The sequence below is a fragment of the Pleurodeles waltl genome, chromosome 12 (genome assembly GCF_031143425.1).
Source record: "Pleurodeles waltl isolate 20211129_DDA chromosome 12, aPleWal1.hap1.20221129, whole genome shotgun sequence".
NCBI classification, from domain to species: Eukaryota; Metazoa; Chordata; class Amphibia; order Caudata; family Salamandridae; genus Pleurodeles; species Pleurodeles waltl.
Window position 1 is genome coordinate 85192328 of NC_090451.1, and position 25159 is coordinate 85217486.

The following is a 25159-nucleotide window of genomic DNA, read 5'->3' on the forward strand; positions in this document are numbered from 1 at the left end:
GCCGGCCCCGGGAGGGGGGGGGGGGCAGAAATGCCCTAAAATAAATTTGCCCCCCCCCAGCCCCCACCCCCTCGGGAGCGACCCTTGCCTACGGGGTCATTCCCCCTGCGTGACATTGGCGCCAAAAAACAAATCCCAGGTGCCTAGTGGTTTCTGCCCCCTTGGGGGCAGATTGACCTAAAATCGGCCAATCTGCCCCCAAGGGGGGCAGAAATGGCCTAAATACAATTTGCCCCCCAGGGGAGCGACCCTTGCCTGATGGGTCGCTCCCCATCTCGAAAAAAACAACAACAAAAAACACAACAAAAAAATTTGCCCTGGTGCCTAGAGGGTTCTGCCCCCCCTGGGGGCAGTTCGGCCTAATAATAGGCCGATCTGCCCCCTGGGGGGGCAGAAATGGCCTAAAATAAATTTGCCCCCCCAGCCCCCACCCCCCCCGGGAGCGACCCTTGCCTACGGGGTCGCTCCCCCTGCGTGACATTGGCGCCAAAAAACAAATCCCCGGTGCCTAGTGGTTTCTGTCCCCTTGGGGGCAGATTGACCTAAAATTGGCCAATCTGCCCCCAGGGGGGCAGAAATGGTCTAAATACAATTTGCCCCCCAGGGGAGCGACCCTTGCCTGATGGGTCGCTCCCCATCTCTAAAAAAAGAAACAAAAAAAAAAAAAAAAAAACACAAAAAAAAAATTGCCCTGGCGCCTAGAGGGTTCTGCCCGCCCTGGGGGCAGTTCGGCCTAATAATAGGCCGATCTGCCCCCAGGCAAGCAATCCGGCTTTTGAAACCCTCGGAGAGACTTCAAAGGGAAGGAAATACTTTTCCTTCCCTTTGAAGCCCCTCCGGGCCTCCCAAGTGATTGAAAGAGAAATGCTTTTGCATTTCTTTTTCAATCGCGCTGGAAGCAGAGCTTCCAGCGCGACGAGGGAGGCCCCTGTGACTAATCAGCGCGCGCGCGCGCGCTGACGTCACAGGGGGGGGGGGGGGTCGGGGGTGGATGGGGAAGGTCTTCCCCTTCCATCCCCGACATGGGGGGGAGGGGGGTGCACGGGGGCGCGCTAGCACGCCCCCAAGTTCCCCTGTGCCATGGACGAGATGATCTCGTCCAAGGCACAGGGGAACTGTAGCCTTGGACAAGATCATCTCGTCCAAGGCACAGAAGTGGTTAAGAATAAATCAGATGCAGCAAAGCACTAATGAAGTCTAGGTTTAGTAATTCTGAAATGTGGTTCAAAAAATATTTTAATATGACCAAAACAAACCAATACACTGAGTGATGCCATTTCCACACATTATCATTTGTGCACTGTATGGTTTTCTCAATAAAGCTGTATGTCTGTGCAAATGTAATGGCCATTTGATTTGAAAATGTGGTCTATAATGGCAGTGCACTACCAAACCATGTATACTCCACTCTATGACACTCTAGTCCACTTTTTGCCACCCCACTCTACAGCATTCTACTCCACAACACTCTACTCCCCTCTGCCCTACTTCAGTTGGCTGTACGCCACTCCACTCTATGACATTCTACTCCACTCTACAATACTGTACTCCACTCTACAACTCTACTCCACTCTACAATACTCTACTTCACTCTATTCCATGCCACTCTACTTCTCTCCGCCCCATACCCCTCTAAGCCACTCAACTCTACACTACTCTACTCTATGCCACCCCATTCATACCATTCAACTCTATGCCACTCCACTCTATGCCATTCCCTTCTACAACCTTCTTCTCCACTCTGTGATAGTCTCTTCTACTCCACTCCACTCTGTGCCACTCGACTCTGTGCCATTCTACAACACTCTCCCCCTCTCTATCTGACTTAACTCTGTGCCACTCTACTGCATTCTATGACACTCTATGCCACTTCACTTTAGGCCACTCTACAACATTCTATACTACTTCACTTTAGACCCCTCTACTCCACTCTAGACCACTCTACTCCACTCTGACACTTTACTACACTCTACAACACTTTACACCACTCTACGCTACACTACTCTAAGCTACACCACTCTACACCACTCCATTCTCCATCACTCCACTCTGCCCTTCCACTCTGTGACAGTCTATGCCACTCTACGTCACTCTGCTCTACAACACTTCACTCAGCGCCACAACACTCCATGCCCCTGGACTCTATGCAGCTCCACTCTATGCCTCTTCACTCCACGCCCCTCCACTCTATGCCACTTTACTCCACAACACTTTACTCCACGCCCTTTACTCTACGCCATTCCACTCTATGCCACACCACTCTACCTGACTCTATTCCACTACACTCTATTCCACTCTATGCCACTCCACACCGCTCTACGACAATCTGCAACACTCTACTCCACTCTATGCCGCTCCACTATACTCCATTCTATGTCCCTTCAGTCTGTGCCCTTCCACTCTACTCCACTCAGCGCTCTCCACTCTTCACACCTCCACTACACTCCCCTCCTATCTACGACACTCTACTCCACTCTATTCCAGGACACTGTGCAATACTCAATGCCCCTCCACTCTATGCCTCTGCACTCTCCTTCTGTCCATTCTACGTCATTCTGTGCCACAGTACGCTACTCTACTCCACTCTCTTCCACTCTAGAGCACTCTGTGGCACTCCACTCCACTTTACGCCACTCTACGTCTCTCCACTGTAGGTCACACCATTTTCATCACTTCACTTTACGCCACTCTCTTTATGACACCCTACTCTGTGCCACTTTTTGACACTTTACAATACTCCAATTTACGCCACACCATTCTACAATACTCTGCTCAGTTCTATGCACTCTACTCCACTCCGAGACACTCCACTCTATGCCGCTACACTGTATGGCACTCTATGGTACGACAACCTACTCTACTCTACAACACTCTTCTAGACTCTGTCACTCAACTGTTTTCCACATTATTCTCCGCCAGTATATGCACTTCCACTTTACTCTTCTCCCCTCCACTCTACAACCCTCCAGTCTTTACCCCTCCTCTCTACAACACTCTACTCCACTCTATAGAACAACACTGTACGACACTCTACTCTATGTCCCTCCATTCAATGCCTCTCCACTCTACCCCCATCCACTCCACACTATGCTACTCTACTCCACTCTACTGAACTCTATGGCACTCCACTGTATGCCACTCTATGTCACTCCACTCTTTGCTGCTCCATTTTGCGCCACTCTCCTCTACATCACCAACCCTTAGCCATGCTAAACAGAAGCCACGCTGGTATACAACATGGCTAGAATACTTTGGCACAGCCAATAGCTCTTGCATAGGTGAGACCTATTGGCTCTGCCATTGCTTGTTGTTTCAGCCATATACTCAGTGTTAATTTGTAGAAAAATAAGAGCTAGTGCCCAAAGCTCTGCTCGGAAGCTCAAGTACGGCACCAGTGCACCCAATTTCAATGCCAGATAGTCAGGAATCCACCTCATACCACTATAATTCACTACCACACACTTCCTATCCCTTTTCTCAGTCTTGCAGCTTTCTTAGGTCTCGCCTAGGCAACGCATGTGCTGTCTCTTCAAGACATGCTGTCTTTACTGTGTGGTCTTTTAGCACGCCTACCACTTGTCATTGGTTCCTTTGTGTGCCTTTAGAAATTCCTGTCTTTTCAGTGGTGAATCGTTTCTTTTTGTCTCCTGGTGTCTTGTTCCCTTCCATGGACAATTGCCCTATTACATGTGTCATTGCGCTACTGGCCATTAAAGTTACGTTTGGCGCACTATTTTTTGGTTGGTTTCTGGCTGTAACACAGTGCGCTCGTGTTTTTTTGTTGCTCCGTTCTTCTTTATCGTTTTGTGGCAATAACACAAGCGAGCCTGCCAGAGAAACTGACCTCCAATAAAAGCTACTTAATGACCTCTGCTGCTGCGGGACCCACACAGCACCGCTGATAGATGTTCCCTATCGCCCGATTGGGATATTTGCAATGTAGCCACTGGCACATGTCAAGTAAAAATTCTATTTTTTTCAAATAAAGCAGCTTTATTGATTTTGTTGCAGAACAATGAAACACCACAGCACAACACAACTAGTCACATTTGCTCTTCTTTGATTGAACACTACACAGATATATCATAGTCACAGGACTAATAACCACCATGAAGTCCTGGGTGCGCACCCCCATTCTCACACCGAGGGGTCACGCCCGGTATCATCCCCCCAGGATCCCATCCATCTCCCCACACCCGTTCATATTTGGCAGGACAACCCCTTGTTTCATAAACAAGTTTTTCCTCTGAGGCGCACCAGTCCACCCTCTGGCGCCCTTTCGCCAGCGCGGGGCCAACTCCGCTCTCCAGCCTGAAGCAATGTCCGTTTTGGCCACCAAACAAGCCATTCCTACAAAGGCACGCTCCACCCTGTTGGAGCCCACTCCCTCAAGAACCTCCAGTAGGATTGGCAATGGAGCGGGCTCGTTCTCCACCTGTAAGACCCTGGACACCTCCGCCAACACTGCGCGCCAGTAGGCAGTAATATAAGGGCATGCCCACGCCATGAGAAAAAAACCATCCGTCGGGCTCGCACACCGGAGGCACTCCGCTTGTGGCCAAGGGCCGGCCTTGTGCAGCCTTTTGGGGGAAAGATATGCAGCGTGGAGAAAGTAAGTCTGCACCAGTCTAAGACGGGAGGTCATAGTCAACAGTCTTGGGGCCATCAAGGTGTTGCTCCATCCCTCATCTGTCATCAGGCCCACCCATTGCTCCCATCGTGTACGAAGCTTATCAAGGGGCTGCGATGCATTAGTAGTCAACATGCGGTATATACGGAAACCCCCCCTTTGCCCAGGTGTCCCATAAAAATGCTATTTAATCTCTTTCTTCATATTACATTTAAAAGAAGTCCGGTATTATGAGAACTCCCCCTGCTACATAAAAGTCTGCATGTTGTGCACTACTTAGTGTGTAACCTCTGTGCAGCAAGGCTGGCTGGGGTGCAATATGCGCTTTTAGATACATCAGAAAGCACAGAATCACACGCTCTCTCTTTGTCAGCTGGGGAAGCCGGGATAATGGTAGCCGCACTTCTGAAATTAGACTGAGCATTTCTGGGTGCCACCTCTCAGCCCACTCTTCCTCGAGTGCTTTCACTTTTGCTGCTGTGCCTGCTGCGGCACCTCCGAGGGTGGCATTTCCCGTCAGAGGCTGTGGGACGCAGGGCCGGACACAGGATGGACACATGCACGCTGGTGGGCAGTTTGCCCTTCCTGGAGCCCTGGGCAGCCCACCTTAGATGGTACTGGGAGCAGAAGGCCACAGCACAGAGGCTGCCACCGGGTATGCAGGGCATGGCGGGGTGGTTAAGTATCATGCTCCCTCATTGCAGGCCTGGGGAGTTCCCCGTGTAATGGAACCTGCTTTCCATTCTGGAACCGTTGGGTTTGGTTTTCTTGCAGAGAAGTCACAGGAATAATGAAATGCTCTCGCCTCGGAAGATATCCAAATTAATATTGAAGGACCGGGTCAGGTCGACACTCGTTTGGGGAACAGGATGTGGGCCGTCTTCCTTTTGTTCTTTCCTTCCATACCTCGATTATTGTCTTTTTCCATCCACCTTTCCATTTTGCTTTCTCCCCAGGCTTTGTATTGTATTGTAATCGTATTTATATAGCGCTTACTACCCCTGACGAGGCGTCGAATCGCTTTTCGATGAGTAGCACGCTACTCCGGAACCCAACAAGAATTAGTGATGGATTAGTATTGTTTAATAATGAGTACAGTTTTAGTATTATTATGAGTTAATTTGAGCCGCGGATATGAGAGTTTGTTAGTTAGATTGACTGGAGTAATGGAGGGGTGGAGGAGGAAAGAAATCCAGAAGTGTTAATTTGGAGTATATCCTTCATTTACTCAACCCAAAGGCTTGGGATGAATAAAGGGGGGTGGAGGGGGAAGAGTATGTGGAAGGGTTAGGGAGAGCATAGTAGCAGGGTGAGATGAATGCTAGAGAATTTAGTAGGGTTGTGTGGGAGGTCACAGAGGTAGAGTGAGGTTTGGTGAGTTAGATGTGGAGGGAAGAGCTTAGGCAGAGATATTTAGGAGATGAAAGTGGTAGAAGGGATTTGGGATGAGTCAGAGTGAGAATGGAGGATAGTTTGATAGAGACATGACATAAGAGTGATGAGTAGATAAGTGTGATAAGATGAGAGCAGGAGTTCATAGATATCTAGTATAACAACCCAAAAACCAGGAGCCATGCAAGGATCCACGAACATGCCAAGCACAGAAACAACATATACACATACATACACACACATATATATATATATATATTTACACACACACACACACACACACACACATGAATACACACACATATGCACATACAATACATAATTAGAATCATGGGTAAAAAAAATACTTAGTCAGACAGGTTTAAGGAGTGTGTGTGTATTTTATTGTTATGACAGTAGCAATACATATTTTCCAAAGAAACTATAAATAAATAGAAATATACATATAATCTGAAAAAAATATTTATCCACATAGGCATATGCAGTTCATAGTTGTTTGAAAAAGGTGGTTATGAAGGAAAGAGCCAACTCTTGAGTAGTTTTCTGAAGACAAGAAAGTTATCTGTGGCTCTTGTAGTTGGGAGTAATGAATTCCATAGTTTGGCTGCTTGGACGGAGAAGGATGTACCACCTACAGTCTTTTTCTTGTATGGTGGTGTTCTAAGGCGGGGTGCCAATCTTGAGCGAAGGGTTCTTTGTTGGATGTATTTGGTAATTTTCTTTCTGATAAAAAGCGGTCCTGTTCCATGTATAGCTTTGTGGGTGAAACAAAGCAGCTTGAAAGTGCATCTTCTGGCAACGGGTAACCAGTGTAGTGCTCTCAAGGCAGGGGAGATGTGGGCTTGCGGCTTTATATATAGTAGTAGCCTGGCTGCGGAATTCTGGATACGTTGTAGTTTTTTCATAACAGGTAGAGATGATCCATGGTAGAGGCTATTGGCATAATCCAGTTTGGATAGTACAAGTGAGATAGTAGCTTGCACCTTGTGTGGAAATCCGAGGTGGGGGAAGATGCGTCGTAAAGTCTTCAAGGTGATGAAGCTTGTGCGTGCTAATTTGTCTACTTGGGCATTCATAGTTAGCTTGGAATCCATGATGATTCCTAGGTTTTTACTTCCTTGGATAATTGTGGAGGTGGTCCGATATCGTCAGGCCAGACACACAGAGGGTCATAATTTTTCCAGTCACCACATATGAGTATTTCTGTTTTGGAGGTATTTAGTTTGAGATGGCTCCAGGTCATCCACTGATCAACGGCTCTGAGGCAACTGAAGATTTCTGAGTTTTCAATGTTTTTGGGGTCTTCTAATTTAAGTAGTATTTGTGTGTCATCTGCATAGTTGTAGCATGTGAGATGGAAATCATTGATCAGTTCTGGTAAAGATATCATGTAGATGTTGAAAAGCAAAGGTGAGATGATTGACCCTTGGGGGACCCCTGCTTTTGTGAGGTAGGGTTCGGACGAGAAGGGGGCGAGTGGATGATATTTGCTCTTTTTTAAATATAGGAAGTAATCCAGTCGAGAGCAATCCCTTGTATGCCGGCTTCATGGAGTCTTTGAGTTAGGGCGTCATGGTCAACCGTATCAAAGGCAGCCTGTATTCCTTCTGTTTCTTGTATATGAGACAATTATGTATTAAACTGTGTTGACGTGCAGTTAGAAACAAACACATAAGGACCAGTGAGGGTTTAAAAGATTCGCAAGAACAGCAAGATAGCTAGACTTCGGAAGGGGATGTCAAGTGAGACCTTTCACTAGATTTAAGAGCACTTTTCACTGAGCCGAGTTTAAAAACAACCCTGAATAAAGCAGACTTCATCCAGGGTGTGAAAACATACCAAGGTCTGGCAGAGCTTTCTTTCAGTCGTTTCCCCCATTCATCCTTCTTTCAATTTATTTTGTTTGCCTGTCTTTTCCCCTCCTTCCTTCCATCCACTCATCCATCAATCCATTATTAATCCATCCTTCATTTTCTCCATCCACCCGTCTCTCCATCATCCCTTCCTTTCATCATCAAACCTGCTCTCCATCCTTCTTTGTATTCATCCTTCTCTCAGGCATCCATCACGCTCTTTATTTATACATCGGTCCCTCTCCCCTTCCATCCGACCATCAATACCTCCATCCATCCACACTTCTCTGCATCAACCCCCCTCTATCCTCTCATCCACCCCCTCAATCTATACTCTTTCCATTCATCTATCTGTCCATCGATCCATCCATCTCCCTAGCCACCTTCCGACCTATCTATTATCCTTCTTTCCGTCTGTCCCTCCCTCCATTCTTCTCCCCTTCCATTCAGCCATCCTTAGTTCCATCCATCCAATCATCTCTGCATCCATCCTTCTGATCCGTCACTTCAATCTGAACTCTCTCCTTCTGGCCATCGATCCCTCCTCATCTTCATCCACCTACATACACACCTAGCTCTTATCCTCCTCTCCATCCACTCTTCCTTCCATCCACCTACCCATTTATCTCCCGCCCTTCTCTGCGTCCGTCCCTCCCTCCCTCCAACCTTCTCTCAGGCATTCACCACTCTTCCCATTTATTCATGTACCCCTCTCCCCCTCCATCCAGCCACTCCAGCTCCATCCACCCCCTCATCTCTGCATCTATCCCTCCATCCACCTACCCATCTATCTCCCGCCCTTCTCTCTGTCCATCCCTCCCTCCAACCTTCTCTCAGGCATTCACCACTCTTCCCATTTATTCATCTACCCCTCTCTCCCTCCATCCAGCCACTCCAGCTCCATTCATCCCCTCATCTCTGCATCTATCCCTCCATCCACCTACCCAGCTATCCATCCTTCTCTCCCTGACTCCTCTCCATCAATCCGTTCAGTTTAAACTCTTTCCATTCATTCATCCACCTGACTGCCGATCCACCCTTCTCTTTATATCTTTGCCTTTCTTTTGCCCACCTATACCCTATCCTTCCCTCTCCGCTCCCATTCATCCTCTCACCCCGCCGCTCCCCCTTCCTTTTGTACTCTCCTGTCCGTCGTCCCATAGCTCCATCATACTATTCTCTTCCATTGACCTGCCTCTCCAACTAAAGTCAAAGGAAGTGGAAAAGGAAAAGTAAACTCCCTTTAGATGCTGACATGACACAGAACACCCCAGTGAACCCACTAACCCCCTCGCTCGAGCTACTAACGCGAGAGGTGGGGTGGCAGGTTCACAACGCCCCGCTTTGGTTGTAAATATCTATTGTAGCGCTTAAAGTCGCCACGTTTGTTACAGCAGCCTCCAAATGCCCATGTAGCGAGGGCAGGTGATAACTGGCATAGGAAGGGGTCCCAAACTGCCCATCCCTCCGGCAACTTCCTAAGTTTTTTTTGTTCTTTAACATGCAGCACAGCATTAGGGATGCATGGCTAAAACCATTAGCAAAGCCATTAACGTCCCAAAGGCAAGACCTATTGGCTTAGCCAATGCTTGTTTGTTTCGGTGTTTCCGCCGTTCTCCTTCTTTCCCTTTGTGTTTTTCCTTCTCTTGCTCTAGGGAAATGTCTGTAGAGCTAAAATAAGTGTCGGTACCCAAAGCACGAGTAGTGGTGGCAACCACCACCTCAAATTACCACCTCAAATTACGCACTGAGTTTGCTTCTATAGAGAAATATCACTTTCGGTGCAACGGCAGACGGTCTCATAAATAGTTTTTCAGATTACACCTAAAATACACGGATTTTCTGGTAACATATTATCATAATTGTGCTCTAGATTGAAGTTTGGCCCGCTGCTACACCCGTTCCTTTGAGTGGACATTCCCGGAGAGGGTAAGGATCCCTGCCTATGGGTGACCATGCTCTGCATTCTGGGTCTGGGATTGAAAGATGTTCTAGCTCTGTGTTAGCTCTTGTGTGAGATGCCAGCAGGAAGGAATGGGCGCAGCACCCAGCTGGAATGTCCACAGGAAGCCTGATAGGGAATTCTGCTGATGCCAGCCTCTTTCCCAGGACTGCTGCCCCTGCTGAGCTTTTACGTGTATGGCACAAGAGGCTCGTGCTTATTAAAGTGCTGTATCTACAACTGCGCATGCGGACATGTGTGTGTCTCTGGCCGTGTCTGTAACAAATACAATGTATGCATTATAGACGGGGCACTAGGATTACGCTACCATGGAGGGCCAGATTGTGCGGCAAACAAACGTATGCGGCAAGAAAAGGCAAAATATGCGATATACAGTGGCACAGTATACGACAATATTATTTCGTTAGTCTGTCATTACAACCCCTAGTAATACAGTCTGGGCAGAGTTGCCCTCATTAGCATCAATTTATCACTAAAGGATAGCAATCAGAAATTAAAAGACCCTGTTAACCTTTACCAGCATCTACCAGTGCACTCAAACACGGTTTGGCGCTATGTGTAATTGTTTTGATCCGTTTCAGGCGGAGACAATCTTTGATGCAATATTCAAATTATTCATCAGATAGTGGATTATGTAACGCATGCGACAGTACGTGATTATGCCGAAAACAAGACGGCAGCAGCATGGTATTCCAGTGGGCATGCGTAAAGTGCCTGTAAGTGCTGAAGACCTAGGAGAGGGTAAATCCATTTGCGAAGGCTTTAAGGCTGCTTCTGTGTGCCGTCAGTCAGATCAGAAGGTTTCCAAGAGGCTGCCCTCGTTCCCGCCTGGCTAGGTACAGTGTTATACCACTCACCACTTCCCCGCGCAGTAATTTCAGTGGCGTAACAAAGGCCCCCGCAGCCCCAGTACCCGGGCCTGAGAGCACCTGAGTAAGACAGGAGGGACCCCTCCATGTACTTTGCAGGGGAGCCCTCAAGTTTCGTTACACCACTGAGTCATTTCCACATCATATTCCATGTGCAGACTCGGCCTATAGCCGAGCGGACGAGGAAAGGCCGGACTCCAGGTACCAGCACACTATGCAAACGAGAAGGAACATAATAGAAAAGTAGAAAGTGGTATTTTAAGGGAAAGTGAGGCAGTGGGTATAGTTTCCTATAGCATCGGAGCGGTCAGGGCTCGTGGCAACCAGAATGGGCGGGGCGCCACGCGAGAGAGGAGGGGGGGTGGTGGTGAGAAGGGGTTAAATAACATTTAAATTAAAAAAAATTAACAAAACACTTACCACTTCTGCCGCGAACCTCTCCGCTCCTCCGTCTCCTCGCTGCAGGCACAGGCTCCCAGCCTGCCCTCTGGCTAATCCTGATGCTGCTCAAAGCAGCATTAGAATTGGCTGGGAGCGCCCAGCCAGGGCGCTCCCAGGCAGACTGAGAGCCTGTGCAGGCTCTCTCCAACCTGGCAACTGTGTTGCTGGGCTGGAGCAAGCCTACTGTGCATGTGTGTTTGGCCGGCCAAACATACATGCGCACTCCCCCTCACTGCTCGTCACCCCCAATGGCCCGCCCCTTTTCAAGAAAACAATAATAAACACAGTTTATTATTGTTTTCTTGAAAAGGTTTTGCAGCTGCCGCTGATGGCAGGGGTTGGGTGACGTCTGCCCTAATGGAGGAGCCGCCCCTGCATCGGAGGACTGTAAAGATAAGGGTGGAGCATTAAAGCACTGTCGTCCAACTTTACACGCATTCTCCCTTTCCAACTTTTACATTTGCTTAATGCCAATCACAGCATTCATGGCAATATTTTGGATATCTAATAAGAAGGCGCCTGTCTGCCCCATGTATAATTCTAGGTTTTTTTAATATTGCAACAACAAACAAATGCAAGTACCATCAGTGGCGTAAGGAAACTTGAGGGGCCACCCAACAAAATACACGAAGGGGGATCCCCACGCAGGGCCGACTTCAGCCCTGGTCATGCCTGGTGCATCAGTCATTTTTGGTGCCCCTTCCCTATGCGACCTTCTCCAAATATTCCCTCCCTACCACTCTCTAACAGGGTCCCCCACCTCTCCATAGCCCCTCTCTGACATATATTTATTTTTCTTTTTTAAAGTGCTACTCATAGTTCACTCACAGTTTTGTGATCTGCATGGTACACGTTCTTTGCAGCAGGCACATTATCCCTCTGCGCTACTTTACGGTGGGACAAACTGCCAGTAGACAAAATTCTGATTTCTCACCAGCAATAACATTAATATCCAGAGTTATATTGACATTTTTATTGTTGCCTGAAAACTGCTGGATGAACAAGCAAGTTTACATGCTTCTAAACCTATAAGTTATTTTTAAAGGTAGTCAGTGCACCGGTTGTACCGCCCTAAAGCTGGCCCTGCCCTAATGCTCTGGACCAAGTCAGAAGTCCTCAGGCAAGGGGCCCGTGTACAGTGCTTGGATGGGGCCTGGAGCTCTGGCTCCCCCCCCCCTTGCACTGCGGCAGCTTTGTGAGCCATTGTTACGCCTCGGAGTCTCATTAATGAGTAAAGGCCCAGTTGCTCACAAGGTACTCTATTTACATTTAAACACTGATTACGAATAAATGTGTGTATAAATGTATATGTCATTTCTATAATGTGAACTTAGGCAAAAGGCAGCGGAGCACTGTACAGAGAGGAAGATGTGTTCTGGACTCTTACTGCAGAGTAATGTAGTATTCTTTAAGGAGGCGAGTCTTCAAATGTTTCCTAAATTGGGAAAGCGTTGGGGCGGCCCTCATGTATATAGGGATGTTGTCACAGATCCTGAGTGCACAGATGGAAAAGACTTGTTTTTTCTTTTTTATATTTCATAGTCTGCACGTTAGGTGTGTCCTGGATGCAACCCTCCTGAGAGCTAACAGAGATGGTGAACTTGTCTGGAGAATAAGTGGGGTGCTGTGATAGGTAGGGGTTTTATCAGACCTGATTTAGGCCGAATCCCTGGGGTTTAGAATTCATCGGGTGCTATAAATTGCACCGGTTATGATTTTTTGAGGAGTAACATGCAGATTTTGGGGTAGCCACATAAAAATCTGCACGCCACAGTAAATATTGTACTTTTTCCCCAGTAACATTTTTTTCTGATGGATACAACTACCTGTGGATTCCTCACCTTATGAATTCTCCCAATGTGCCAGCATTTGACGGAAACTTTCTTCCCAGCTCTCCACTTCGATGAGGATGTCACAATTGCGCAGCTCCGCACCCAACTCCGTCTGACATCATTGTGGCAATAAGAGGTCCTCGCCGGTGTACTGACGTCAGTTCCCTTTTTTCAGTGCCTTTGACGCTAATGGATTTTTCCTAGCTCTCGAACAGCTACTGTTTCGAAGGTGTTTTAATGTATTTGTTACAATGTCTCTGCCTAAGAAATCAGGTTTTAAGCCTCTTCGTGAGTGTGGGGGTCGTATGTCAGTCACAGACCCTCATGAAGACTGTTTGTGGTGTCTTAGTTCGGACCACGATGTGGGAGGGTGCGTTTCTTGCCAGAGGATGAATCCAAAGGTGTTATAAGAAAGAGAAGCTAAGCTTTTCTTAGCAAAAGCGAAGAAAGGACACAAGAATCACTGGAGGTCCAAGAAAAAGGACTCCTCATCTCATAAGTCATCGAGATCACACAAGAAGTGGCGCCGGCACGATTCTCGTCGCCGTTCTTCTAGAGATCGGTCTCGGTCTTCTTCTAGACAATGTCGCACGGCCTGGGAGGTCAGTCCTACTGTTACTCCCCAACCTCAGAGTCCTCAGTCTTCTCCGGCGCCATCACTGATCAAGGTGGTCAAGTCCCCAGTGAGTCCTCCGACTAATTTTTCACCTGGGTTGGTTCAGGGTTCGGTGGCGCAGGTTTCGGATCCAACCCAAGTGCTGCAAGAAGAACAGAGGTTTGCTGCCTTCCCGACTCCAGGAGTGGATCCGGCGGCTTTTCTAAATGCTATGTTCATCATTTTGAATAAAGCTATGGCCCCTGCTGGTGCACTGCCTGGTCCCACGGGTCCATTAGTATTCTCATTGTGTTCGCCGGCTCCATACAAGTCAGCTCTGTTTGTGCCTTTCTACCAGGCTGAGGGTGCTGGTTCGACGCCGATGACGTTGCCTCAAATGATGCTGACGGTGCCGATGGAGTCAACTCTGGCACTGGATGGGTCCCGGTTGGGACAGAGTGTATCTCCTTCTTCTCCTTTGCCACGTCCATCTGTCTTGAAGCCGGCATCATCGACTTCGGCTAACTCTCTGTTGATGACGAGGTTGGAGGCCAGGCTGAGATCAAGGAGGAGAGTACTGAGGCTTTTGGAAGAGCAAGAATGCCAGTGACAATTACTGGAGTAAGGAGAGATTTCTGAGCCCTTGGGAGAGTTTCAGGGTCTGGACTCAGCTAATGGACTGGATACCTCCCCTGATTGGGATCTTTCATCCCCGGGTGAATTTACAGAGGAGGCAGCTTCCTATGACACTGTCATAAGGAAGGTTGCAGATTTTTTGGAGCTTCCATTGCCATCTTCAGAAGTAAAAACAATCATTTTGACGGAGGTATTGCATCCTTCCTCCATTTCGGCAGAGCCCCTGCTCCCTTTCAATGATGCTGTCACTGAGTCTATTTTGGAGGTTTGGAGAAAGCATGTTACATCGCCAGCTGTGTCCAGGACTGTAGCAAGGAGGTACAGGGTTGCTCCTGGGGATCCAGGATTTTTATCTCAACATCTGACTCCTGAGAGCTTCGTGGTCCAGTTCTGCTCGTTCTGCACCTGGTTGCTTTCCTGCTACTCCATCGGACAGGGAGTCCAAGAGGATGGAGCAAGCAGCTAAAAAGACTTTCTCTTCTTGTAGAAAGGCCCTATTATCAGTCAATGCTACCTGTGTGCTAGGTAGATATGTTCATGCCCTGATGGACACGGCTAGAGCTGTGGTGCCTAACTTGCCACAGGATATGCAGGGGCAGTTTCACGAGCTCCTGTTGGACACCCAAGCGGCGGCCAAACAGATCATCCAGTCTGTTTGGGGTACAGCAGACTCAGTACCAGTGGGCACTCCGGAGGCCACCGGGGGACATGCGTGGCTAAGGTCTTTGGGGTTTTCAACAAACATCCAGGCAAGTTTATTAGACCTCCCTTTTGACGGCGAAAAGTTGTTTGGGGCCAAGGCGGACTCTGCTTTAGAACGCTTCAAAGACAGCAGGGCCACTGCGAGATCTTTGGGGCTACAGGCTTCTGCATCTACTCCCTTCAGATCCTTTCGGAGATTTAGGAGGTTTGGCTGTGGATCCACCTATCGTGTAAGACCTCAGTCCAGCACTCAACAGCCTGCGAACCCTCCCTATAGATCTTTTAGAGGGCGGGGGAGGGTTAGGACACGATGAGCCACCCAACAGCACTCTGCCTCATCCTCTTCCTCTGGGGAACACAACAGGGAAAGCAGCCCTAGTTTTCCATCCATCTTAAGTCATACTTCTCCTGTAGGGGGCAGGATATTTCATTTTCTCCATGAGTGGGAGTTAGTCACATCGGACTCTTGGATACTAAATATTGTGTTGAAAGGTTCTGCCCTTCCTTTTTGGGAGTTTCCCCCTCCCATCCCTCCCCGTCCTTCGTTTTGTTCAGAAGATCATCTCCTGTTGCTGCAGCAGGAGATTCAAGTCCCTTTTTCAAAAGGTGCAGTGGAGTTGGTTCCAGAGCAGGAAAGGGGTCAGGGTTGCTATTCAAGATATTTCCTGAGTCTCAAGAAGGATGGTCGATCAAGGCCTATCCTGGACCTGAGGATTTTGAATTGGTTCCTCAAACAGGAGAAATTCAAAATGCTGACTCTAGCGCAGGTGCTTCTGGTGTTAAACAAGAAGGATTGGATGGTGTCTGTTGACTTGCAGGATGCCTACTTTCATATCCCCATTCTCAAGTCGCACAGGAAGTATCTCCGGTTTGTGGTGGGGTTGCAACACTACCAGTTTGCGGTCCTTCCTTTTGGTCTTACTTCCACAACTCGAGTCTTCACGAAGGTGATGGCAGTGGTTGCAGCAAACCTTAGAAGGAAGGGAGTATCTGTATTCCCTTACCTGGACGATTGGCTGATAAAAGCCAAGTCCCCAGAGCTTGTGCTGCATCACCTGCAAATGACAACACAGTTGTTGTTTAACTTGGATTTTATGGTGAACGTGCCCAAATCTCACCTGGAGCCCTCTCAGTGCCTCCTGTTCATAGGGGCAGTACTGGATACCACATTGAATCGGGCCTATCCTCCGCCTCAGTGGATCCAGGACATTCAGGCGTTGATTCCCATGTTTCAAAATGGAGCGGCTGTTCCAGTCCTCAAGGTCCTACGTCTGCTCGGTCTGTTCACTTCTTGCATTCTGTTGGCCACTCATGCATGTTGGCACATGAGGGCTCTCCAGTGGTGCCTCTGCAAGCAGTGGTTTCAACACAAAGGGGATCTCAAGGAGTCCATAACGATCTCCAGGACCACTGCTGTGGATCTTCGATAGTGGGCTGTGAGCGGCAACCTTTCCCAAGGAAGGCCGTTTTGTCTACCACCTCCGGTGGCCATGGTCATAACGGATGCTTCCACTCTAGGGTGGGGAGCTCATCTGGGGGACCTGGAGATCAAAGGTCTTTGGTCTCCAGTGGAACAGATGTTTCACATCAATCTGTTAGAATTGTGGGCGATACGTCTGGCTCTCAAGGCCTTTCTCCCGTCCCTTTGCGGTCAGTCAGTTCAAGTCTTGACAGACAACACTACCGCAATATGGTATATCAACAAGCAGGGAGGAGTAGGGTCATACCTTCTCAGCAGAGAAGCTCTGCGGCTCTTGTCCTCGGCACAGGACCATCGGATTTGCATAGTAGCAAACCATCTGGCCGGAGTTCTCAATGTATGTGCGAACAGTCTCAGTCGTCATTTCTCGGCCGATCACGAGTGGTGTCTCCATCCAGACCTGGTTCTTCGCGTTTTCTGGATGTGGGGTTTTCCACAGATAGACCTGTTTGCCAATCGGTAGACTGTGCACTGCCCGTCGTTCTGCAGCCTCCAGTATCCGGTGTAAGGAGGATTGGGGGACGTGATTCAGATGTTTTGGTACGGCTAGTTACTTGACGCGTTTCCCCCATACCCTTGATTCCACGGGTTCTGAGGAAGGTTCGCTAAGACCGGGCTCAAGTCATTTTAATAGCTCCGGATTGGCCAAGAAGTGTGTGGTACTCAGACCTTCTCCAACTCTCATTGTGCCCTCTGCTCTGTCTCCCTCTCAGGGCAGACCCACTCTCGCAGTTGTTGGGCCCGGTTCTACACCCGACCTCCAGAGCCTGCACCCACATGCCTGGAGACTGAACAGGGCAATCTGAGTTCTTTTTCTCCCCCTCCAGAAGTGGTGGATGTTATTTTATCGGCCAGGCAACACTCCACCAAAACTGTCTATGCCAACAGATGGGCAAAATTTGTTTCTTGGCATGGCGAGAGGCAAATTGATCCCTTAAAGGCCCATTTATCTGATGTTCTGTTGTTTGTCCTTTTTTTTAGCACAGAAGGGTTGTTAAGTTGCGACTGTGAAAGGCTATTTATTGGCGCGGTCAACCTTTTTGTGCCTTCCTGATCAGCCTTCCTTGTTTAAATCTCGTATGGTTGTTAGGTTCTTGAGAGGTCTGACTAATAAGTTTCCTCCCACTCCGTTTCTTATGCCTCAGTGGGATTTGAATTTGGTTCTAACTTTTTTCATGGGTTCACCGTTTGAACCTATGCATTCTTGTTTGTTGAGGCTTTTAGTTTTGAAAACAGTCTTCCTCACAGCTATCACATCAGCTAGGCATGTGAGTGAGCTCCAGGCTCTTAGTGTGAAACCTCCCTTTACATCCTTTCATGCTGACAAGGTGGTGTTGAGAACTAGGGCAGCTTTCCTTCCTAAGGTTGTCACTCCCTTCCATATGGGGCAGTCTATTACTCTTTCATCCTTCTACCCTCCTCCCCACCCTTCAAAGGAGAAAGAAAGACTTAATCGCTTAGACCCAAGAAAAGCTCTGAGTTTTTATATTGAAAGAACAAAAGACTTTTGTGTGGATGACCATCTCTTCGTTGGATATGTGGGCAAGATGAAGGGCAAAGCTGTCCATGAGAGAACCATATCCAGGTGGGTCATTCTTTGCATAAAGATCTGTTATTCATAGGCAAAGAAGGTTCCTCCTGAGGGTATTAGAGCCCATTCAACCAGGGCTAATTCTGCCACTTCAGCCTTGGCTAGAGATGTACCAGTGGTGGATATTTGCAAGGCAGCTACTTGGGCTTCCCTCCACACTTTCGCAAAGCATCATTGCTTGAAATCGGAAGTTAGGAGGGACGTCCATTTTGCACATTCTGTGTTGCAGGATTTCTTGGTGTGACCGGTCAGGCACCCACCTCCGAGTGCGGTACTGCTTTGGGACTCTATTCATAAGGTGAGGAATCTACAGGTAGTTGTATCCATCAGAAGAACAAGTTACTTACCTTCGGTAACGCTTTTTCTGGTGGATACAGTAGCTACCTGTGGATTCCTCACAGAACCCACCCGCCTCCCCGTTGCCTGTCTGGTCATACCAAGACTTTTTTTTACTAGTTTTTTTATAAACGTTTTTGGGTATTTTTATATATATAAATATTGAGTTTATATTGTATTTGGATTGCAATATATATGTTTTTGTGAGGTCGGTTTTCACCTGTTCGCCTCAAAGGCACATAAAAAAGGGTGAAACTGACGTCAGCACACCTGTAAGGATCTCTTATTGCCATGATGACGTCAGATGGAGTTGCGTGCGGAGGCGTGCTATTGTGACGTCCTTGTCGACATGCAGAGCTGGGAAGAAAGTTTCCGTCAAATGCTGGCCCATTGGGAGAATTCATAAGGTGAAGAATCCATAGGTAGCTACTGTATCCACCAGAAAAAGTGTTACTGAAGGTAAGTAACTTGTTCCTAAGGTTTCAACTGCTAAGATTTAGCAAAAAGGTGCAGACTTTATGACACCCAGGGATTGCTAAGTGTGGCAAAGTCTGCATAACTTTGAATTTTTACCCGTGCTCAAAGAAGGATTTGCGAAAGTGTTGGAATACTCTGGCCTCTCAAAATCACTTAGTCTAAATTATTTCGTATTTTAAAACTGCAGACCGTTCACACCACCAGTCAGGACCTCAGTGACTACCAAAAGTAATATTTTCCCTACAGTTCTCCCTGCAAAACTATTAAAGTACCTACACCAAGACTATTTTCAAGTTAAGCAACATACAGTCCCTGGCAGAAATGGCCAGTCTTTCAGGGAAACAAGTACTTGGACGAAGATGAGCCGGCCTAGGTTGAATGAAGATCACTGGTGTGTTATTGTACTGTTACATTCTTGCCACCCATTATTCTCTGAGTACTTACTCATGAATCTTTGGCATGTGCCTGACTTAATATCATGCCCTTCCTGCTGAGCCAGCATGAGGCCATACCACATCCCTTGCGGCAGGCAGAACTGGCTCCAGGCACCCCTAAAGTCTGATAGTATGACTAAATGACTAGTGTATTTCTCTGAAAAATGTGACAAACCTAGTGACAGCAGGACCTGCTGTACAGAGTATCCGGGCCCATTAAATTGACCCATTAGTACTGGTTCCCCAGCTTCCAGCGTTATCCTCATACATAGTCAGTGGCAGTGTCGAACACCATCTTGGTTTGTTCCATAGTATACCACATAGAATCATCAAGCTACCTCTTGCAAACTCAACGAAAGAGCTTGAAAGCCCTATCAGAAGGAATGAAAAGTGTAAACGAGAATGCGTGCAGAATGGAGAGCTGCATGGACCTCAGCGTGTAGCTGTTGTCCCTGTTTTAGGTCGTGTGCGCAAGCACTTTGACCTGTTGTAAGTATTGTGGGCTTTTAAACACACTAATCTCACGCCCATCACTTTCATTCATTCTTGGGCTTGCCTTTCACTTGATGTCATTGGTAAATGCTTTATGTTTGTCCCGCCTTGAGGCTGTTTTTGTCACGCCTTGCAGACTGCCCCTGTTACATGGATTATTGCATGGTTGCTGATATACTTCAGCATGGGCAAACTATTTTTTTTCTTTTGTCTCTCCCCTCCGTGCTGCATGGCTGCCATGGCGCTCACAGCACGAACAGGCACAACAGCATGAACTTGATCAGCGGTATTGGAGCACTGGTCACATTGTTCACAGTTACCTAATCAGAGTCATTTCTTGTGACTCTCCCCTTAAAACAAATGAGATTAATAAATGCTTTACCTAAAACAGAAATCCTCAAAGGAAAAGCGGCTCTGCCGGCACAGTGGGAGAGCCGATACTACAATATTCACTACACTCAGGAAATTCGCCCTATAATGCTTTGCAGGGCATTACTTTTACAAAACATTTTTGCTCATAACTCAACCTGGGGTGCTCCTAGGACAATGGGACCACCATCAAAATATGTACAACAACGTGCTCTTTCTATGTAAATCATCTCTGGGTCCCCACACTAGGTTAGTGGGGACCCCAAAATAGTAACCCCCTACCACCATTCAGTGACTTTTTGAGTATTCTCATGGTTGGAACTTTTGTTTTACAGTGGGTAATAGTATCTGTTTTAAGGATCTTTGTAATATCTTTGCTATAGGCCTGCTACTCCTGAAAATATGTAATGTGCTATGTCCTCCTGAGGCTAAATATATGGTTATACTGCATTATATTTTGCCATTTTCTTTTTGTGTGGTTATGCTCTCTAGGGGCTAACTATATAATGACATGTCTATGCTTTTTACAAATGCTATTTTCATTGCAGTGTTCTCTATGGACTTTTCTAAGCATTATAGTCATATTAACATACTAAAATAGTTGTACAGAAATATTCCCCATAATGCTTTGCAGGGCATTACTTTTACAAAACAGTTTTGCTCATAACTCACCCTGTGGTGGTCCTAGGACAATGGGACCTTCTTCAAAACATTGACCACAATGTGCTCTTTCTGTCTACATCATCCCTGGGTCCCCACACTATGTTAGTGTGGACTCCAAAATAGGAACCTCTACCACCAGCCGTTGTCTTTTTAAGCTTTCTCATAGCTGAAACTTTTGTTTTACAGTTGAGTGAAGTTATGTTTTGTGGGCTTTGTAATGTCATTTCACTAGGATTTCTAGTTTTGAAAACATGTAATGCACTGTGTCCTCTAGGGGTTAGTTATGGTTATACTGCATTACTTTCTCCCACTTCATTGTTCAGATGCTTATGCTTTCTAAGGGCTGACTGTATGGTTACATGACTATGTTTCTCCCAAATGCTATTTTTATTGTGGTGTTCCCTAGGGGCTGTTCTGAGCATTGTAGTCAACCTACTATAACATTTGCAGCACAACAACACGCCCCATAATGCTTTACAGAACATTACTTTTACAAAACATTTTTGCTCATAACTCAGCCTGTGGTGGTCCTAGGACAATGGGACCACCTCCAAAATTCTCTTTCTGTCTACATCATCTCTGGGACCCCACACTAGGTTAGTGGGGACCCCAAAATAATAAACCCTCCCACCATTCAGTGTCTTTAAAGCATTCTCATGGCTAGAACTTTTGATTTATAGCTGGGAGAAGTTTTGTTTTAAAGGCCTTGTTTGTGATATCATTGCAGTAGGCCGACTAGCCCTCAAATCGCTGCCTAGATGCTAAGTATATAGTTACACTGCGTTATTTTCTCCTGTTTTTTGTGGGGGTATTCTCTCTGGGGGCTCACAATATGATTAAATGATCAGGTTTCTTACAAATTATATTTTTGTTATGATGCTCTTTAGGGGGTGTTTTGAGCATTAAAGTCTAATTCCAAAAGTTTAGTTCTGCAAAAGGTTTATATGATCATTGTAAATGTTTCAATAATCTCTCCTTATTACAGTTATCACCATGATTCAGGCCAACGTAACATCCTTATTACGCTATGGCTGTTTGAACACTCTTGATGTGTTTAGGTGACCCTTCTAGTTTATTTCTCCTCTGTGGCTGTCTTATGATTTTTAGGGGGGAATTGTGTTAGCCAGCCAGCAACTCTGATAGTGGGGTGGTGAAAGTGGTATTTTATTGGAATTAGCATGGCAGATTCAAATTAGGATGCTAAATGCCACATTTTTACTTTTTTTGCTGCAGATAGAGGAAGAAGGTAAATGGAAGTGCTTTAGTTATATGCAGGGCCACTGGATTTTTGGGCAATTTATGTGGCAAGAAAAGTCCAGTTTTTACTTTACAATATCAACAGCTCTAACTCAAGAAAATGGGAGACGTATTGCATTACAAATACTTGTTCATTGTGCTTCGTGGCTCATGGGTTGATATGTCTTCATTCAGTCAGTTTCCCTCACCCTGAGTTGCTTCTACAGTCCAGACGTTGACCAAGAGTCTGATTTGTACAAAAGTCAAACCTATTTGCTTTGTCAATCCTTCTTCAGGATCTTCTCATTAAACCCAAATGTTTCTTTTCTCAAATTACATTTCTTAATCCTTTCTAAATTTGTCTCACTCTTGATTCCTTTCACTGTCACCAGAGGACCCCTTTTTTCCCTCATTTTCTGCCGTCCAAGTCTCCTAATAGCCAAGATGAAAGGCAGAGTCTCGAGGAAGTTAAAATGCAGCTCTGCCTTTGCACTACAGCATGTCTCCTGCCCCAGGCCTCTTATTTCTTTCCTCCAGGGACAAGCTCTGCTTTACCCATATCAATAGTATATAAGCTATTGCACCAATTATTGTATACTCAGGTCTTACAATGTATCTAGAATTCATAATATGTCCTGAAAGCATGGGAATCTATGAATTATACCTGCTAGTGTAACTTGTATGTACCATATTCTTACTAGTTACTGTGTAGACACATTAGCTTCTGTTCATTAAACAAAGTGTATTTAACTGTAAAAACTGGCCAAAGTGATCGTCCTGTGACAGGAGTGAACAAATGAAAATGTGATATATATGTGTATATAAACAATAGACCTACATAGGACCCTCCACAATGCTAGTTGGAGTAAATCAGTTCTATATATTCCAATGTGTCTAATATAGACATTTAGGCCCATATGTATGAAATATGGCGCACAAGTGCGCTAGCGCAGTTGTGCATCATGTTTTTAACGTGAACTAATGCCATTCCCTGATGCCATCCTTGCACCATATTTAAGAAATGTCGCACTATGGCGCTAAGGCATGGCCTGCGTCTCAAAAAAAGACACTAGCCGGTGAGGGATGGCGTTAGGGGTAATGGCGCTAGTGGGTCAAAAATGACACTAGGCTGATTAGCAGCAAAAAATCTGCCGCTAGTCAGCTTAGTGTCATTATTGGACGCACAAGCAGCCAACAAATGACTCCTGTCTAAGTATAGACAGGAGTCATTACCATCACCCCAATGCCCACCACAGGGGACCAGTGTCCCCATGGCAAGCCCAACATACCCAGTGCCAGCCAGAGGGCCCCAGGTAAGGGGACCCCAGTGGCACACTACACACATACACTTACCAGCAACTTACCTGTGATAGGCTCCCTCTTCCTGTAGTGTCCCTGTGGTGTTGGTGGTAGTGATGCTGAGGGTTGGGTGGCCATCTTTCTGCCCATTCCATCGTGTTACTGGGCCTACCAGCTGGGCCTACCAGCACATTAACGCCTGGTCTGTCCCAGTATTAAATAATGATGCCAATCGTGCTTAGTGCCATTATTTAGGTCCGTAGTTGCGCGTAGTTTCTGCATCAGGTGTTAAATATGGTGCTGGGAGGCTAGCGTCATTTTTAGGATGGGAACGCCTACCTTGCATCTATATCATTGACGCATGGTGGGTTGGCCCTTCCTAGAAATGCGCCAACTCCAATATTTTGACGCTAAATGGGTCTAGCATCAAAATATAAATATAAAGTTAAATTAGCGGCGATTTAGCATCAAAATATATGGCGCTAAGGCGGCGCTTATTCTCCTTAAATATGGGCCTTAGTTTCTGATCTAAGAAGCAACAGCTTTATCACTTCATTAGGATTTAAGGATCATCATCAGGACAAAATGAAAGTTCAGAGGACAAAAAGAGAAAGGGAATTGATTATATCAAAATACTTAAACCGATGCTCTTTATGGCAATGCTTTTGATGTTTAAGAATTAGACATTGTAGAGATTCTTAAAAATTTAAATGCAATGTATGTAATATTTTGTCTGGTTTCATGCTATTTACATTCTGGGCTTACCCTCGCACTACAGTTTTACCTATTCCTACAATTTTGTTGTTTTCATTTTTCTACACTAAAGTTTGCTTACAATAAAATCTTTAAAAATAATAACATTGATTTATTGTATGTGATTGAAAGACTGTCAGAACTCACAACAATAAATAAATATGCCTAAGAGTCTCTGGCCTTTTCAAGTGCCCAATGTGCTTTGTCTCCCCGTAAATTGGACGAGACACGTGGTCCATAACGTGCCCCCTCCGTCAGCTCAGTTGAACCCTACCGATGCCTACCAAAGGGATACAAATAATGTACCGGTTGTGTTTACACAATGCTTGTAAAAACAGAACAGCCATCTTAGTCTTCCAACTTTTAAGTTTCGAATGCTGTTGGGTGGCTTTTCTCCTTACTCTTTCCTTGGGAAATGAAGGCTGTGGCCGTAGAGAATCCGCGCAGATCCATGCAATCACTGGGCGACAGTCTCAGACCTTGCAACACAGTCTTACCCTTGGCAATGCTTTGTCTATTGACTTAAGCCATGTCCATCCCTGGCAAGATTTCTATTCGGTTAAACCATTAACTTTTTGTCTGGAGCTGCTAGGTCACAGAACAGCGTGGTGGTCAACTTAGATTCAAATAGGGTAACAGTTCAGGCAATGATTAATTGTGCAAGTGGAGTGATAGTTACATTTTTCCTACATCTAATTAACCATACATGTGTGAGAAATACACCTATTTATGTCGGTATATGAAGATAACACTCATTTGTGTCTTTCAATTTGCTGCAGGTAACCTTTCAATTATGTATTGAATCCCTGGTGTGTCGTTCAATTGCCCAGTAATGAGGCGTTTCACTGAAAGGGATGAGTAAGCAGAGGGGTTTTAAGTTAGCAACCTAGTGAATTCTGGGAGCTGTAGTCCTAGTTGAGCTTGGTTGCCCCAACTGAAGTAATACACCTGCAAACCATGATTTGTAGGAGAGCAGAGGACTGAGGATTGCTTACTTAGAGGTCACCTTACAGTGAACGGCTGAAGGGGCTATGAAAACATCCACCTTCACTTGACCTTCTTCAGTCCATCTCTACCAGCTTTTCACAAGCACCAGCCTGTTCAGTACTTTTCTAG

At 46.4% G+C, this 25159-nt stretch overlaps 1 long non-coding RNA gene across 1 annotated transcript in view; it reads right to left on the reverse strand.

The window, feature by feature from the left end:
- The window catches only part of LOC138267457 (uncharacterized), a 40107-nt gene extending 28922 nt beyond the window's left edge, over positions 1-11185 (reverse strand). The window contains exon 1 of the long non-coding RNA XR_011199807.1: positions 11128-11185. This is a non-coding gene — a long non-coding RNA (uncharacterized lncRNA). The remainder of the gene's footprint in view (positions 1-11127) is intronic.
- Between the last annotated feature and the right edge of the window lie 13974 nt (positions 11186-25159).